Raw genomic sequence first — 16,554 nt, 5'->3', positions numbered from 1 at the left:
ACGCTATCATACATACGTTGTAGACTTGTTGCGTACAGTTGTGTCAGTTGTGTGACGAGTAAAAAATTAATAGCACCAGATTATCATTTTCGCTGTGGGTAAGCAACTACGGTCATGGTACTCGACACCGTGTCATCATTGTCATAATGGCAAACCATACATATGTTGAAACTACAGGCTGATGAATATCCATATTGCGCATCTGCCGCCGGAGCACTTAATATCTCGCTGAAGCGACTGTGCCGTCTGGATGTTGCCGTTGTATGACGGACGGTGTTGACTTTCCGCAGGTGACTGCCACGTGTCAGGAGCTCCCTGCTGGGTACAGAGTTTTCTTTGGATCTCCAGTACGGCTGCCATCGCTGTGGCCTGATGCCGAACAAAAATCGATACGCCGGGTCGGTTCTTCATTACGATGCGACAAGTCTACCTACGTAAATCCTGATTATGATAGTAGTGACTGGATACTGACAGTGCAGGGTATCTGGCTGAACCCCGATTAAATTGCACGAGGATTGTCTGTTGTGCTAATGTACGTCGCCTCATCTACAATTCAGCAGTACGAGGTCAAAACAGGGAGCGTACCAACATGAGTTGGTGCAAATTATCCAGTTTTCCCAGTCGTGTATGACGATGGTGTTCGTCACAACACTCTTTTTCGGGCGACAAGTGTGAACAACACAGGATATTCAACGCCGACGAGGAATCTCCTACGCCTCTTGTTTCCTAACACCGACATTGTCTTTGACAGTTCATCAGTGTCATAGACGAAACAACAAGATGTTATGCTTGTTCTGAATTATTTCAGTTCTTTAATATTTCCGAAGCACCGCAAGAATGCTGTGATTATTCTTCATTCGCTAACACTTTTCCTTGCGGCGGTGTTACCTCAACAGAAATGCTCGATGAATCTATTTTCCCAAACAGCCATGCTGTTGCAAAATGTCGTGGCAGGTGTTCAGGATTGGAAACGATGTGTGTTGTCTGATGTAAGCAGTTCAGTTTACCATCACGCTGGGTAGAGTGGTTGTAACATATAGCTGTTGTTGTTGTGGTCTTCACTTTGAAGCCTGATTTGGTGCAGCTCTTCACACTACTGTGTCCTGTGCAAACCTCTTCATGTCCAAATAACTACCGCAACTTACACCCCATTTATTTCGTGTACTCATCCATGGGTCGCCCTCTAGCTCTTAGCCCCGCCCTTCTCCCCACCCGCATTACCTCCATTACCAAACTGACGGTTCCATCATGCCTCAGCATGTGTCCTATCAACCGTTCCGTTATTTTAGTCAACATTCTCATTAATTACTCAAAACCCCGTGTAATCTTCAGCACACTTCTGTAGCAGCAGGTTTCACAAGTTTTTATTTCCCCTTCTCTGGACTGCTCAAAGTCCACGTTTCAACTTACGCACTCCAGGCCTTCGGGAAAGACTTCCTCATGCATATTTTAAGAAATGTTTTTTGTGATATAGCAATGCTGCATTATACACGCTCTACATTTCGGCGGTCTGCTGTTATTTGGCTGCCCAGGCAGCGAAACTTACCCACTACGTCTAGTGTCACGTATCTTAATCCCGCAGCTCAGCATAACCTGAGTTAATTTGACTACATTCCATTATTCTTATTTTACTTCTGTTGATGTTCATGTTATCACTTATTTCGAAGATGCTATCCATTCCATTCAAACTTCTTACAACTTCTTAGCTGTCATTGCCGGAGTTACAATGACATTAGCAAACCTCAATATTATTGATGTTCCTGAAATTTTGTTCTGTCACCAAATTTACTGTAGTGATTGCTGAATATACAGATTTAATAACGTTGGGGATAGGATAAACACTATATTACTCCGTTTTCATCTACATCTTTTCTTTTGTGTTCTTTGACATATATAACTGCAATGTGGTTTCTGTATAATTTGTAGGTAACTTTTCGCTCCTCTCATGTTACTCCTGTTGCCTTAAGTATTTGAAAGTGTATATTCTAGACACAACTGTCAAAAGCTTTCTCGAATGCTGTAAATGGTATAAATATAACTTTGCTTTCTTCAGCCTAACTTATAAGTCTCAGGCGCAGTATTGCCTCATCTGTTTCTGTGGAATCCAAACTGATCTTCCCGAGTTAGACTTCTACCATTGTTTTCATTCTCCTGTAAATAATTCGTGTCAGTATTCTGCAAGCATGATTTATTAAACAGGCAGCTCGGTAATTCTTACATCTGCCAGCACCTTTCTTGACTCATATATCATGCACAATAGAACGAATAATTTTGTCGAGCTGCCTATTCTGTTCTGTTCTAGAGGCCATTATACCGCTTCAACGCGGGGTCGGCCTTGTTACTACTGACTTCGCAGTGTTAGTTTCAGGGCTGGGCAGGTGCCCTGTGCCCTTCCTGCCACTACCCCAAAGCCCCCAGGACGGAATTAGTATACCCCAGCCATCTGCATCTAATGTAAAACATGGAATAGTGCGAACGTTGTCAAATGTCTGCAAGTCATGTAACTGAAGCGGAAAGTGGGGACCAGCTCGGTATTCACGTAATGGGTTGTGGAAAACCGCCGAAAAGCCACATCTAGGTTGTTCGGCATACCGGCCTTCGTCATTAATGATAAGATTCGCTGATGACCTTGCTATCCTGTACGAAGAAGAATTAAAGGATCTGTTGAATGACACAAATAGTCTAGGAAGTACCAAACATGGATTGAGAGGAAACAGGAAAAAACAAAAGTAATGAGGAGAAGCAGAAATTAAAATAGTGAAAATCTTAACACGAAAAGTTATAAGATCACGATGTAGACGAATGTAAGGAATTCTGATACCGTGGAAGCAGAATAACCCATGAGGGATAAAGCAAGGAGGACATAAAGGTCAGACTACTACACGCAAAGAAGGAATTCCCGGCCAAAAGATGACAACTGTTATGAAAAATAGGCCTTAATCTCAGTAGGAAATTTCGGAAAATTAACTTTTAGAGCTCATCATCTTATGGTAGTGAACCATTGACTGTAGGAAAAGCGGAACAAATCGAAGGGTTTTAGTTGTGGTGCTACAGAACAATGTTGAAACTGAGACGGATTGATAAGGTAAGGAATGAAAAATGGTTTACATGGCTCTGAGCACTATGGGACTTTACTGCTATGGTCATCAGTCCCCTAGAACTTAGAACTACTTAAACCTAACTAACCTAAGGACATCACACACATCCATGCCCGAGGCAGGATTCGGACCTGCGACCGTAGCAGCAGTGCGGTTCCAGACTGTAGCGCCTTTAACCGCTCGGCCACTCCGGCCGGCGGTAAGGAATGACAAGATCCTCAGTAGGCCTATGGAAAACACTGACAGGAAGACTGGACAGGATAACAGGACATGTGTTCAGACATCAGGGAATAACTTCCATGGTACTAGAGGAAGCCATAGAGAGTGAAAACTCTAGAGAAAGGCAGAGATTGGAAAATATGCACAAAATAATTAAGGACATTGTAAGGGATTCACCACCCTGCTGGAGCAAATGAAATCTCGATGTATTGCTCACTTGCTAGAAATACAATTCACAGGCGCTGCCTGAGACGTAAAATATCTTTGCTGCTGTTAAAAGAGAGCTGTAATAGGGTCGCAGTGTAGCGTCGCAAGTTTGTTCTGAGCAAACGTCTGTTTTAGGATAGCTACCTGCATGTAACTTCAGGATCTGCCATCTGCCGGCCTAACTGGGAGACACAAGCTGCTGTGGGAAAGCTATCCAGTGTCTCTTACTGGACGCGATCATTCACCACCTATAAAAACCTAAATAAATTGTGTCCAAATTTCAACATTATAATTATCATAGTTTCATAGATTAAAAAATTGCTAAAAAGTCAAAAACCGACACTTAGGGACTAAATTCAGTTAGGAAATCTAATAGTTTATGCTTTGGTATTATCTAAAAACATAAACAGAACTCGCGTGGTGCAGATTTAATTAATTGAGATTTTCATATCAAAACTTTAATTATTTTTCGTTTTCGTAATATAAAAATGAGACAAATATACTATTGGCGTCTAAGATTGTAATGGGAGTATATGTGAGTAAATGAGAGTGTGTGCATGGGACATTCTTCAAATTTTAATGTTGCGTTATATACCATCTTAAATAACCTGCAAGAGTTACGCAAGCCTGTCGTGGGAAAATATTCGTAGGGAATTTACCCATTGTGCTGATGACACATGTCTAGGTGCGATTGCTATTATAACAGAGCAGCCACAAAGTCAGCTGAAGTATTATCTGTATCTAAAGGATATAGATTTACTGCCTTTTCGTTTTCGTTTATTAAACATTACTTTAGTATTTGTATATCACAATGATGTAGATGCTTCTGTATGTAAGGATTAGTGCATGCCAGTTTGGGCCCGAGTATGCTCGTGAGCGAGCATTCTGATTGGCAGCGAGTATGGTCAGCCAGTCAGAACTGAGACGGTTCCCGCTCGTTACCTGATAGTTACAATCGGAGGGAGGCCACAAAGAAGGGAGTCACTCGCTCTCTCGCCAGCTTTGTACGTGGATGGTCATGTCACTACTGCATGTCCAAGTAATGTGTAAAATGGAAGCAATATTGAGTTGCTCGCGTTTGATACGTGTCGTGACTAACCCTGATGTAGTTACGGACAGTTTAGTGAAGTTTGTAAGTTTTAGAACTGTATTACTGGAATGATATTCGCGTGGCATGATTCAGTATTCAACCACTGAGCATTTTTGGCGAGCAATTTCTTTTTCGAAATCCACCAGAAGAACCGAATGTCATAACTCATGTTAGTGGTGGAATTAATGACTGGAAACATTGTTGAACTTGGGTCGGATTTGGACAGGTTTCTGGTTGCTGTGCATGTGAAATGAGGGTATGAAATGTCAACTTGACGAAAATAACCGATAGTTTAAATGTGAACTGAATAATACAGTTTCTTTGATTATAAGAACAAATAAACTTTTTTGTGTGGAAATTTAGGACATTATTTTCCAGAAGCCAATCGATTATCTTACGCCTGATAAATACTTTATTGACAATTTTTCTAAAGAACTTTATTTCATTACTAGACTACCGCAGCCTCAATAATTGTAATTTAGATGGTGTTTTTTCTTTTATAAACACTGCTTTTACATCATCTTGTAAATATCTACGTTGCCGAGTGAAGTGACATCAAGCAGACGCCATTCTGAGGTAGGTGAATTTCTAATTTGCAGCCGGCACAGCACCCGTAATTTCAAACCCCGTCATGTCGCCATTGGTGCACCGGCCAGGAAAGACAATAGTAAAGTCTGGGTGATTAGGATTAAAAAAAAAAGAAACAGCAGCATGGACTAGTAAAGTTTTCACATGCGAGTGTGTTGTAGCGCAGCAGCAAAGAACTCGAGTGTTAAGTTACTAGTGAAGTGTACAAGGCCGTGAGAACAACTGATGGTCCACAGCAGCAGATTACGTGCCGACAGCTGAATATCGACAGGCGCCACTCTACAACAGCAAACCAGTGGACAGAGCAGCTGGCAGCTATAGCAGCTATATAGGGAGTGTTGGCCCGTAAACGGCAGCGGTGGAAGCTGGGCCTGGAGAACAGACCCACGGTATCACCTCATCGTGCACTCATCCAGACGAGGCAAAAGGTATGTACTGTTCTACCTAGAGTTTCGTGTGTGTTTGCCAAGAAACTTAGCAGAATGGCTGAAAGTAATCAGGTGATAGTAAAGGAGAGATGGGGGTAGATTTGGGGAATGTAAAAGATGAAAATGATTCTACGATTGGTAATTTCAGTTTTGATGTGTCACAAGCAAATGTTAGTAATAGTTTGCCAGATTCACTGTATGTTAATTGTGGGACTGATAGTGAACATAATGTATAGGAACCCGGTGTCCCATATCTACCTGTTATAGTTAAAGAAATGAAACAGGAACCAAGGTCAGTGGCTTGTGAACCAAAAGAGAGTGTTTCAGATATGTTTGTAAATATTCTCAAACATATGAAGGACATGGGTTCAGATATAAAATCGTCAGTAAGTTCTGGTATTGACATCAAAATTAATAAAATGGGGAATGACATTGATACTAAAATGAATAAATTAGGTCTGGAAATAAATGAGTTACGCACTGGAGTAGATGGGTTACTGTAGGAGGTTAACTGAGATGGAATCCAAATGGAAGATAAAATTTCGAATTTGCACGGTACTTGGAAAAATGATATGACTTTGTTCGGCAATAATGTTAAAAGTGATATTAATCAGGTTTGACAGGAATGTAATACTGCTATTGTGATGGTGAAAAGGGAGTTAACTACACAGATTTAGCAAGTTGCTGAGGACTACTAACAGTCAAAGGAACAATTACATTTAGAATTGGACAAAGTTAATGGACAGGTTTATAATGTAGAAAAGCACTGTGAGGAAAGTCACACAGTATTAGCAAGTAAAATCAAAGAAGGAAAAGATGTGTGTGCAAAGATTGGTATGCAAGTGGAAAGTAAAATCACTAACATAGAAAATAATATCCAGCAATTTAGTACCAGTGTGAATGAACAATTGTGTGAGCATGAGGGTACACTAACCCACATAGAGCAAACTGTTAACAACCATAGTGGCTGTGTAGTAACTAATGGGATAATAGAATCATCTAAAACTGCTTATATAACACTTCGCCAATTCTTGAAACTTTATCCAAATAAGAATAATCACCCTAAAGCGTTTTGGAGTGATTTTGAAGATGTGTTACCTAGAGCGTGGAATGACAAACAAAAGTTTGGATTCAGCACCTCTAATCTAATGGGAGAAGCTAGAACCTGAGAGAATTTTGCTTCAGATAAATACGATAAATTAGTAGAGTTCAAACAGGCATTTTTTGAAGAATATTGGGAAAGAGGAAGCAAATGGAAGTGTTGAATAAATTTTGGCCAGGGGGAAAAATACAATTTCAAGAGAGATAACACTGAAAGATTTGTACAAAAGTGGGTGACTACCTTATCTTATTTAAATGCGAAAATAGAAACAGAACAAGTTATTATGGGAATTGAAAACAAGTGGCCGTTGTACTGGAGGAACAAAATCATTTCTGCTCCCATGGATGACACTGGCCATTCTGTTCATTATTTGGAAAGAGTTCAGAATCTGTTAAACGAAGAAGAAAGTACTACAAGAGAATACAAGCCTCTTGATAGACCCAGTGAAAGACGAGAGGACAAGTTATTATGGGAATTGAAAACTAGTTTCCGTTGTATTGGAGGAACAAAATCATTTCTGCTCCCAGGGATGACAGGGATCATTTTGTTCATTATTAGGAAAAAGTTGAGAATCTGTTAAAAGAAGAAGAAAGAGCTAGGGGACAATACAGGCCTCCCGATAGACCCAGTGAAAACCGAGACGACGTCAGTATAAACATGGTTTCAGTGCCGCCAGTGAATAGTTATAGAGAGAGGGGGGGGGGGAGGGAAGAGAGGCAAGAGGCGGTACGAGTAGGGGCAGGTTCATTAACCTGAACCATCATGCCCATTGCAATCAAATGAGAGACGAAGACGTAATGGATGAGCATCACCTATTAGGTGGTAAAATCGTTAGAGGTGATGGCAGAGTATAGCAGTTAAAGTGTTTGGACCCTATGATTACGCTGGCGCTCGCAGACGTAAATATTACCGAATGAACCAGCTAGCAAAACCATTTGTAAAGAAGGCACCTACTAAACAGTATTTTGAATGTAACATTAACGAAAATAGGAGCGCTAAGGAGAGTGACACTGCTAAACAATTTGTGTCTTTAGAAAAGGAAGTAGCATTTTGTGAGAGTGAAACTTCACACAGATATCATAAGAACCATTTTAAAGAGGAACTTATTTTAGAAAGTAAATATGTAGATCAGGAGGTGGGGTGGATCAGCACCACAGAACAGATGAGAGGCTACCTGTAGATTGTGAATTAATATTATGGAAATGCTGGAGGAATAGGATGACAGTGTTGAGGAGTTTTTGAATAAAGTATGTGGAGTTATTTCAGAGAGTGAAGACGATGCATCAGGAGAGGATAGTAGAAGGGGGTAATATAGAAATTCTGTCAACACCTTGAATAGGGTTGCAAAAACAGAATATATTTCAGATGGAGAGGAGGTAAAAGACGGACATGCTTTCTCCATTATGAGTAATTTAGTAAAAGAGGCTAATAGTAATGGAAATAAGGTGAAAGAGCAGTCAGTAAATGTACAGCTAATTTCCACAGGCGCTACAGTCTGGAACCGCGCGACCGCTACCGTCACAGGTTCGAATCCTGCCTCGGGCATGGATGTGTGTGACGTCCTTAGGTTACTTAGGTTTAAGTAGTTCTAAGTTCTAGGGGACTGATGACCTCAGAAGTTAAGGCCCATAGTGATCAGAGCCATTTGAGCCATTTGAATTTCCACAGCAGGAGTAGGTTTCGACAGACGAGAGGTGATGCACGATTTGCTAGATGAGCCTGAATCTAAATGTGTAACAATAGATCCTAGACAACCTATAATTGAGGTAATGGTTTTTAAGGAAAAAGTTAATTGTCTTGTGGACATTGGTTCAGAATTATGCACATTGTCACAGGAATTTTGTATGCTCTCCCTGAAAGAAAAGAAGTAACTATTATACTAGTGAGTGGGTTAAACATTATTGTGGTCACTGGTAGAAGCAAAAAGTTAGTTAAGCAAGACTTGACGATACCCATTACTCTAGGTAGGGTTCAGGTGGAGCAGAACTTTCCGATTATTAAAGGACTATGTGTGGAAGTGTTAGTAGGTGCTGACTTTTTACAAAAATACAAAGGTAGATTACATTTTGGAATCATTTAGGCTGTAATAAACGTATAAGGGGAAACTATATCCATTCCTTTTGTTGGAGAAAAAGGGTCCATTCCAATAACTTGCCAATTCGCTTTTACAGAACTACAATAAACACTGAAGAAAGTGATGAAGGTGGAGAAGAAAAAGAAGTGGGTCCTGTTGAAATAAAATCATTTAAGCAGTTGGGAATAAAAACATTATTGATTTAAAGAGATACTAAATGGAGCACCAAATAATTTCAGTAAGTAAGAAGACTAAGAAGTGACTAATCATATGAGAGAGAAGTGTCTATTAATGACAGAAAAGATTACTTTAAGATGACTATGCAGTAATATAAAGAGTAATACAAAAGTTTTTGTAACCTGTAAAGACAAGAAAGATGTTGAAGGCAAGAGGGGCCTTACCTAAGGAAGTAAAGTCTAAAATGTGATGTATTTTGAAAGACACAGAGGTGACCTTCAGATGTCTAATTTTCCCAAAGTCTTATGTAACTGGAAAAAAATGTTGTTGTAAAGGTAATGTGTTCAGAGGCAAAAGAGGATTGCCTGCCTAAAAGGGTAACAAAAAGTTTTGTATTTGAGATGACTTGAAAGCCACTGAGAGGTGGAATTAAGTGTTTTTAATATTGTCAGTAGAGTATGGTTTCTTGAGAATAGTGAATGAGATGTGTTGGAGGGCGACACAAGTTGGCATGAGTTATGCTTAATATTTATCTAAAGGACCTTTTTTGTGTGTACTATATATATTATGTTATTTGATCATGAGATAATGAAGAACCACAGTAACTGACTGGTGTTAGATGTGTTTTGAGAGCCACAGAAGTTGACTGGAGTTAGTTTCAGTCATTTGTAAAGTAGAGCCACAGTAATTGGCTAACAGGTTCAGTACTGTTCAGTAAGAATTACTTTTAATTTTCTTGAATATTGTGTATGAGATGGCATTGCCACAGAGCTGGTATGAGTTATGTTCAAATTTTCTGCATGAAGGTTTGGTATTCATGGCCAATAATAGTGTATCCCTTATATAATACGTGTTAATATGAGGATATTACTATAGCCACAGAAGATAGTAAGGATATTTTTCAGAGATTTTGCTAAGGACTTTTCTATAGAATAGATAATCTTTGTATATAGTATACTGCATGATGTATCTCAAAGATACTGAAGCAGGCATAAGCAAATTTTAGTAACGTGATAACACTGTTCTCTCTTTTTGTAAGATGTATATAGAAGAAGATGCAGAACTGCAGGAGGTGGACTGAAGGATTTTCAACGCATAATGATTTTCTATTTCTTTATGTAATGTTTAATCATGTTCTTTAGAGCCACAGATGGTGGTGGAGATAACTTCGAGGGATTAATATGATACATTTTGTCCTTTGTGTACAAGAGCCTATTTGTCTGAAGGCAAGCAGTAAATTTTGTTTTCCTAAAAAGAGATAAGAAAGAGTGTTTTTTGTGAATCGGCAGATTTTTGTAATAGTAACTTGCTTAATTGTTAACAGATTTTCAAACAATTATTCAGGGGTGGTGCCAGTTTTGGGGACTGTTGATTTTTTTGATGGACAGTTAATTCACTTTTCTCTGAGAGGATTAGTATTAAATGTAACTGCTGTAAAGAAAATTTTAAATTGCAATGAAATATGAATTTGCCTGGGAAAGAAATTTTTTGTGTAAATAAGAAGCAAATTTTGGAGGACAGTAAAGTTTTCGAAAAATTTTGCATGGAGTTCTTTGCATTTGAATTTGAGAGCAGCAGTTTCTGACTAGAGTATATTAGTGTTAGGGTAGGATGTGTAGATTAAGAGTGGACTCTCAGACATACTGTATATTGCAGGTAAGAATATATGACGAGACTGAGAGAGAACCCAGTTTGAGACAGAGCTGGACGCTGTATCCCAGTGACAAGCCCATTATGTGACCCATATGTAAGTGTTGAATAGAAGTGATCCGCACCTACTTTATTCATTGAAAACAGTTATCGGGACTCCAGAGAAATTTTAGGTGTAGAGATGGCCACCATATCGAAGTGAATATATTCTGTGATAGGAAATAACACCCTCCACAGTGCCAAAATTATATTAGTAGTCAATTTTGTGGAAGCGATAGGGTGGAGTGTTAATTGATTGTTTTTGCTTGGAGAAAAAAGTTAGTAGTTTCGAGAACAAAAAGAAGAGTTCAAGAATAATTTTGTAAGAAAAATGTGATATGAGAAGAAAGATGGAAATTTCCTGCAAATTAAGTTGATTGTATGCTATTCAATCCTGGCCCTGTATTTGATGTAATTCTATATAATGCTGTCATGTAGCTTAGATCTTTGGTTAACTGAGGAAAACAAGTTTTTATTAACATTATTGTGGTAGTTAAAGATTCAACTAAATAAAACACTAAAACTTGCTCACAATAAGAACTATAAAATACTCTCATGAGAGATTTTAGGTTATTAGGGGTGTGTGTAGCTTTACAAGTTTGTTCAGAGTGAACGTTTGTCTTACGATAGCTAGCTGCATGTTACTTTGGGGGCTGACATCTGCAAGCCTAACCGGGAGACACATGAGCATCTGTCACTACCTGCTGTGGATAAGCTATCAAATGTCTCATACTGGACGCGTACATTCACCAGCTACAAGAACCTAAATAAATTCTATTAAATATTATTTAATCATTTTCAAAATCGGTACACTACCTTTTGACGTTCAGGAGAAGATCGTATCCCAATTTCAGCTATATAACGACCATAGTTTTAGAGATAAAAAAATTGATAAAAAAGTCAAAAACCGACTCTTTGGGAACTTAATAAGATTACGAAATATAATACTTTATCCTTTGGAATTATCCAAATCATAAACAGAACTCGCAGGGTGCAGAATTAATCCACTGGTATTTTCATATTAAAACTTTAATTATTTTTCATTTTCGTAATATAGAAGTCAAACAAAATTATTATTGGTATCTAAGTTTGTTGTGGGAGTATATATGAGTGATGAGAGTGTGTACATGGGACATTCGTCAAGTTTCCGTGTTGTATTATATACTATCTTAAGTTCATAGGGAATTTACGCACAGTGCTGATGACATATGTCTAGGTGTGATTGTTATTGTAACAGAGCAGCCACAAAGTCAGCTGAAGTATTATCTGTATCTAAAGGATAGTTTCAGATTTACTGCCTTTTAGTTTTCGTTTATTAAACATTAGTTTAATATTTGTGTATCAGAATGACGTAGATGCGTCTGTATGTAAGGATTGGTGCAGGCCAATCTGGGCCCGAGTATGATCATGAGCGAGCATTCTGATTGGCAGCGAGTATGGTTAGCCAATCAGAATTGAGACGGATCCCACGCGTTACCTGAGAGTTATACTGGGAGTGAGGCCCAAGAAGGAAGTCTCTCGCTAGCTTTGAACATGGACAGTCATGTTACTAGTGAGAGTCAAAGTAATGTGTAAAATGAAGGAATACTGTGTTCCCCCAGTTTGATACGTGTCGGGACTAACAGTGATGTAGTTACGGACAGTTTTGTGAAGTTTGGAAGTTTTAGAACTGTATTGTTGGAATGATATTCGCGTGTGAAAATTTGGCCTTCATAGTATCCGTGTGGCATGTTTCAGTATTCAACCACTGAGCATTTTTGGCGAGAAATTTCTTTTTTGAAATCCACCAGAAGAACCGAATGACATAACTCATGTTAATGGTTGAATTAATTACTGTGGAAACGTTGTTTAGCTCAGGTCGGATTTGGACAGATTTCTGGCTGCTGTGCGTGCGAAATGAGTTTATGAATTGCGAACTTGACGAAAATAACCAATAGTTTAAATGTGGACTGAATAGTACGGTTTCTTTGGTTATAAGAACAAATAAACATTTTTGTGTGCAAAATTTCGAACATTCTTTTCCAGATGCCTATCCATTATCTTACGACCCAATAAATTTTTTACTGTCAATTTTTCTACAGAACTTTATTTCATTACTACAGTAGCGCAGCCTAAGTAAGTGTAGATATTAGTTGGTGTTTTTTTATCAACACTGCTTTTACATCATCTTGTAAGTATCTACGCTGCCGAGTGAAGTGACATCATGCAGACGCCGTTCTGAGGTAGGTGAATTTCTAATTTTCAGCCTGCACAACACACAGAATTTCAAACCCAACCACGCCACAGCTGGTTAGAGCAGTCTCTGGGGCACATGCAGTCGCTCGCTGCTACAGTTTAGTTGTAGTCTGTCACTGGTACAGCACTGTTTATAGTTAGTAGTTGTGAAAGTCACGCTGCAGAACAATTTGCAAAATTTTATTATATGGAACTGAATAATAATTGTGATCAGCTGCAGAGCTTGTAACGCTGGAAATGCATATCCTCTTATTTCCATCTAGTGTACTGTAATTTTTTCCTTGTTTTGTTACCTCAAGATATGACATTTCTGTCTCTTTATATATTGTAATTGTTTTACTGTTTGTATATATATATTTATGCATTTATGTTGGTTTGTTTCGTAAATATTATTTGTATTTTTGCGCTGGGTCTTGCCTAGGGAAGACTGCTATCGAACGATTACGTCGATAGGTCGTGTGAAGAATCAAAGTGTGTAGGATCTTTGGTAGTGTTAACTCTGCCGCGTGGAGCGCGGGCTGGGCAGAAGGTGTGTGGCGGGAGTAGCGAGTGGAGCAGGTGTGTTGTGTGACGCTCCCGCGAGTTGCCGCGCTTTCGGGGTTTGGCAGCATGTAATTGCGCTCGACTTGCGATGACAGTTTCTGACATGGTGTCGCGGACGGGAAACATTAACTAGCGCACATCAAGAGCCCGTTTCGTCTGGTGACCGTGTCGAGAAGAAGGCGCGCCAACATCCAGCTTCTGCAACAGCGACGGCCGACAATGAGTGACTGTCGCCACCTCCTCGACCGACGGCTTCAAACCTTCAATCAACCGACAAGGAAGACTGGACGCACGTAAAGTTTTAGAACTGTATGGCAGACCTCAGCTTTTCAAACTGTTCCATTTTCGTCACTATAATTACAGCAACTTAGCATGAACGTTTGTTGCTCATTGTCCCAATTGCATTACCAAGCAGAGTCCCTTCCTTTTCCGAAATGAACCCGAGTGTCGTTGAAATTCAAACGCCAGCATTAAAGTAATATAGCTAACTCGTTTTCACTGCTTTAATTTCAAAATTCTGTTATAAAGTATTTATAGCTGGCTACAATATTCAGATTACACAAGCACGAATTAAGAGTGCGAGCTTTGTTACCGTATTTTAGCTTGCCTGTGACTGCAGCTCAGCTTGGTACGTACTAAATTTTACTATTGTTAATTGTTCGGATATCATTTAATTCGAGTTCAAAGTTAAATCTCTTATTTCTAAATTGCGTAGATGCAAGTAGCTTTTGAAATGATTGTTGAGGTAGTCCAAGACTAACCATATTTTACTGAATTTCGATGTGCTTGAGAAAGAAAGCTCACTATTAACTTCATTCACTAAATTAACTTTCGATTTTCCGGTTTTATTAATTCTTTTGCTAAATTAAGTCAGAGTGTAGCGAAATTTATTACTTCTGACAAACTTTCAGTTTTCACACTACACGTGTCAACCTTCAGTTGCCACGCCGCTTCTAGTGCTAATTATATGTGTAATAACCTTTCTTTTTCAGTTACTATAGTAATTGTCCTTAGGACTGGCGACCGTGATTTCCCCCAAATCTCAAATACCTAATTACCGCTAGTTAATTGTTAACGTAACGGCTGCACATTTACTTTCTTTATTAACTTTACCCCTTTTCAAAATTAATTTCCACCAGTTTCATTAGCACATTTCCTTTCATTTAGATGTAACCCTTTCCTCCCTCTTTACCGACAGGTTAACTTCGGTGACGATTGCTTTTCCAAAACTCCCATTAGGTACACGCGGTTTCGTTTTTCACTGTCATTAAGGTCGGTAAGTGAGGGGGAGGTTACAAGCTAAGTGATACCATGGAATGAGATATTGATGAACTAATGAATAATTGTTAATGTGATGAAAAATCAACAGTGTAATTAAGTCAACTATGTATTGTAAGGTAAATTTTATTATTTTTATTGGGATGCGCATTGTTAAGTCACTTGTCTGAAATGTTAATATGAATTTGTTCAATCTTTTCTTTTGTTGTTCATCAGTACCAGTTGCCCCAGATTTGTAATATATTCAATTTTCCCATGTAATGGATTGTAGTCCTTTACCAATAACGTAAAAATTTTTCAAAATATAATTCTTTTTGCCAGTCAACTATAAAAGTATAATTTCCCCTTTATGTCTTTGCCAGTCCCGATCCAGTCATTTATCTAAATTTAATAATTCCAGAATTTTTGTCAGCTTATAGTCATGTGTTCTTTAGTAGTCAGACGACCAGCTGTGCACCTGTGTCACTAAGAAAAGCCAGTTTTTATAGTAATTCAGATGTCAGACAAATGTTATTCTGTATTATTAGACAGGCCAGTATTGCACTAAACTGTGCCATTTACGAACAGATATATATATATACAGCGTTATCCTGTGGCATCATCACGAGGTAAGAATTTTTAGTTTATTTTTCACGGACGGATTCAGATTAATTTCACAGGGCCATGGCGTAAGGCTGCTTACGTCTGAATTTATCAGTTTTTCTTGAGTTTACATGTATCAGTTTTCATATGTCAGAATTTAATTATCCAAATTTAATTATTTTTTGTTTTATTTTCTGTCCAGGATGGTTACAACGTTCGGCGCAAGTGATATTCCGAGATGAAGGATCAGTTTTCATACGCCAGAATTTAATTATCCACATTTAATTATTTTTAGTTCTATTTTCTGTCCGGGAAGGTTACAACGTTGGGCGCAAGTGATATTCCGAGATGAAGAGGCTGACACAGGAGAGGTATTCGTGGAAGGCAGCAGAGAGGGAGAGAGAGAGAGAGAGAGAGAGAGAGAGAGAAAGAGAGAGAGACAGACAGAGAGAGAAAAAAAGAAGAGGAAAAAGAGAAAGCTGTAGATTTGTTGATAGCGAACCGCTGTTTCACTGAAATGTTTTCTGATTTACTCAATGTGAACCGGCGAGAATCTGGACTAAGTTACACTGATCAGTCAGAACATTATGACCACCGAATACTATCGATATAAAGCCCGTTCGGGCGACAGCAGCTCCACCTGGCGAGGAATGACTGCTATTCAGGCTGACATACGGTGCATGTACTATCTATGAGTTTTCTGACCGTGTGTACAATGGAGAAGGTGCACGATCTATCTGAGTTTGGCCGAGGTTCGATTGTGATACCCCAGAGGCTCGGCGCGAACATTTCGGAGCTGCATGAATTGTTTGCGTGTTCGAGGAGTGCTGAGGTGAGTGTCTTCAGCACGTATCAAAACCAAGGTGAAACCGTGTCGAGACGAGGTGGGGTTGGCCGCCATTCCATGTCGGTCGTCGTAGGCCGAGGAGGCTGGTAAAACAAGACAGGCGGCAACCTGTGGCGGAACTAACATCTCACTTTAATGCTGGGCAGACTGTGTGTCTGGACACACAGTGCATCAAACACTCCTAAGAACAGTCTTCCGCAGCCCACGATCCATGCATGTACTAGTAGTAACACCACGACATCGACCACTACGACTGGATTGGGCAAGTGACCATCTTCACTAGACTTTGAGGCTCTAGCAGAGCGTTGCAAGGTCCGATGAATTCCGATACCTTCTTCTTCATGCCGATGGGAGGGTGAGAATCCATCGTCTTCCAGCGGAGAGCCCCTTGACACAT

Source organism: Schistocerca cancellata, chromosome 3 (assembly GCF_023864275.1).
Source record: "Schistocerca cancellata isolate TAMUIC-IGC-003103 chromosome 3, iqSchCanc2.1, whole genome shotgun sequence".
Lineage (NCBI taxonomy): Eukaryota > Metazoa > Arthropoda > Insecta > Orthoptera > Acrididae > Schistocerca > Schistocerca cancellata.
This window is presented reverse-complemented; position numbering follows the sequence as displayed.